Here is a 3,443-nt window from a genome sequence, read left to right on the forward strand (position 1 = left end):
AGATACGATGTCCAGATAATTATAAATGACAGAAGCAATATATACATTAGTTACTTCTGAACATCATTTCCAGGAAAACTTCCTCCCAGGCAATTTCCTAGTGATATTATCAATTCTGCAAAATAATATCCATCTTCCCAGTTCTTATTCACTTGGTGTTCTGGCCGGAACAGGACACTGGCCTAAAAGAGTACTCTCTTCACTTACTCAGCATCTATTTGGAAACCATTTCAGTAATGATCGTTTTGTCTGCTCCAATGGCACACACTGCTGTACATTAAAACGATCCACCATCGAAAACATCCTAAGTCGGCTGCACTTCGGACAACGACCAAATTATAATAATTGACCTTATGGAAATCTTTAGATGGATTCATGTGTTATTTAGAGGTTCGAAATTACTGCTAAGTCAAGGTACTGCTTGGTACATTTTATTTGGCCTCTACTACGAACAGAAGGCCATCAGATGGTTGGTGCTATCACATATAGAGAAAACGGACCTTCTAACGACTACCATACGTTCAGTTGAGTGAGTATGGTCAGGGATCTTGTCTAAGTGTTCCTGTTCTGTCCTGGAAAAGTTTTTTTTTCTCGGTTCTTCATAACCAGGATTGTACTTTTTGCTTCTAGAAAAACGCATATTACCAGCAATCATATATTCAACTCTGGTGACACATCAACCAGTTTGCCATTGCCCCTCGCCGTTCATGTATCTCACAGTGAGGATAAATTACCAATTCATTCACGAGACAAAAGAGCTCCTGTACGCGAGAGCTTCTAAAGATCGTACCTCCTCCGACCCTCATTGATGAGTGCGAGTGAAGACTTGCGTTTCTCTTCAAGTACTTCTCTACCAGGCTGTGTGGTTTTTTGCACCACCGGCTTTTAGTTGTCACACATCCCTAAAACGCTAACCTTTGGGGCTTCCTTCATGTCTTTTAGGCGTAGGCTAATAAGCATTCTTTTCTTATATCCTGACGTACCTCGATGCCAGACGTATTTATTCGTTTCTCTCCTAGACACACGTATATACAGTGCCATCAGCATCAGATGTCTGGCAAAGAAGACTGCTCAGAAATGACTTACTGGAAAATTTTCTCCTATAATTATGCCGACTTCACCTGCTTAATCAATGACGGCCATATTTCTTGTTATAAATAAGATAAATAGATTTTACTTACCAAGCTATCGTTATTCAAAGCGAATTACAAAATATGTCTTACAGCATGTGGAATTTCGCTTTAACAATTAACGTTGGTACTGATCATCCATTGAATTTACAAATTGGAATAAATAAAAGATACACAATGTGACAGAAAGGAATTGAATTCATCGACAGAGAAATGGTTTCAATATTTGTTTTAATTAATCAAAAGATCTCCTTACATCTGTTGGGAGAATTTGCATTGAAAAGTAACAGCAAACGAGAGTTAAAAGAACTGGAGGAGGACAATTATACATCGAGCTCTCTACTTTTCTCTACAACTTTTCACTTATATTTTATTACACACACACACACACACACACACACACACACACACACACACACACACACACCTTTTCCTTTCAAAATCCTATAAAATCTCCCACTCAATCGTTCACTCTCTCATTTTCCCTTCTCTCTGTTTTATTACATATCTGTTTATCTATTCATATATCGTCTTATATAAAACAGGTGTGTGTATACTTCCAAACGTATATGTATGTACATGCATATATAAACGTATATTTTCACGTATATATACATATACATATACATACATATATATGTATGTATGTATATATATATATATATGTATGAATGTATGTATGTGTATTTATGTATGTATATACACGCATAAATATATACATTCCTACATACATATATATATTTTCATATATGAGTGGGGGTGGAGAGTACATATATGCATTTCAGTAGCGTATGTATGTATCTGTGAATATGTATCTGTGTGCGTTGCGGGGTGGGTGGGGTTTAATGTAAACTGGTTTCTAAATGGAATCCTGTACTACGATAAAAACTTTATTTAGAGTACACACAAACTCTCTATTTTTAAAGTACACACAAGCAACCATTTTCTCTTGCCACATATTTTCACAAATAAAGAATTTTTTAAAAATGTGAAAAAAATCAGAATAAATTTTCAATTATTTAAAAGCCTCTAATCTTAATGAAATTCTCATTTCCCTTTCTTTTTTTATTAGTTTTTTTATTTCTTTTTATTTGTTCTTTATTTTTTATTTTTTATTTCTTTATTTTTTCTATATGTTGGAGGGCATATGTTTTCTGAGTTTTCTTTATGTTTTGTAAAATATAAATTAATAAAATATCAATATAACTTCAACAACTTTTTTTTTCATCTTTTTTTTTTTCTATTTTTGATTCCATTTTCAACAGAAATGTTTTGCATAAGATATGTTGGCTGAAGTAACAATCCAAAATGAAGAACGTCATTCTTCTTCGAGAAAAGATAACTTTACAAAACCATTCAGTGTCCTTATAAAAGAACCGCGTTTCGGGTGGACAGCAAATGGAATAAGGATCCAAAAGATAGAGGAGTACAAACATTGGGTATGGTGATTGAAGACTGAGCGAGAAGCTCGGGAGTTCGTTTTAATAATTCTATAATGGAATTATCGATCTGACTGATCATTTCCTTTCCTTTCACCGTGTGACTAAGGAGACTACTACGTCAACTTCCAAATCACCGACGAGCCATCATAGTCCACGGAAAACTCAACACTAAATTGGATAACTGACGCACTGCAAGATTAAACTGTCAATACCAATTCTACATACATACTTATTTATACGCTTATGTGTACATTAGTATAAAATGTACAGACTGGAGGACACATGCCCTCAGCCGCTTCAACTATTGCTCCCAACTATGGTCACCACACAGCATAAAATTAACAGCGGAACTCGAAGCAATCCAACGAAGCTACACTAAGAAAATCTTTTAAATGCAACGTTTCAACTACTGGAGAAAGGCTGAAAGAGTTTAAAAAATCTTCTCCCTAGAACGAAGACGGAAAAGATATGCAATGATATACATCTGGAAAATCTTGGAAGGCCTTGTAACAAACTTTGGCATTGAAAGCTACACAAACAGCAGGACGGAGAGCCAGTGCATAATGCCTAAGATCCCACATTTGTCATCAAAATACAGGACCAGATACTGTAGCAGCTTAGGTTTCAAGGTCCCGCAGCTCTTCAATATCCTTCCAAAATACCCGAGAGACCTGCATGGATGTAGGAGTCTTCAAAACAAAACAGAATCTCCATCCTATCAAGAGTCCCAGGTTTCAAATAATGGAGGTGTAGCACAGCCAACAGTGGTGCTCTAGCATGACCACAGCTTTAAAGCTGAAACATGTTAAAGAGTTATACATATATATATATATATATATACATATATATATATATATATATATATATATAT

The sequence above is a fragment of the Octopus bimaculoides genome, chromosome 3 (assembly GCF_001194135.2).
Source record: "Octopus bimaculoides isolate UCB-OBI-ISO-001 chromosome 3, ASM119413v2, whole genome shotgun sequence".
Lineage (NCBI taxonomy): Eukaryota > Metazoa > Mollusca > Cephalopoda > Octopoda > Octopodidae > Octopus > Octopus bimaculoides.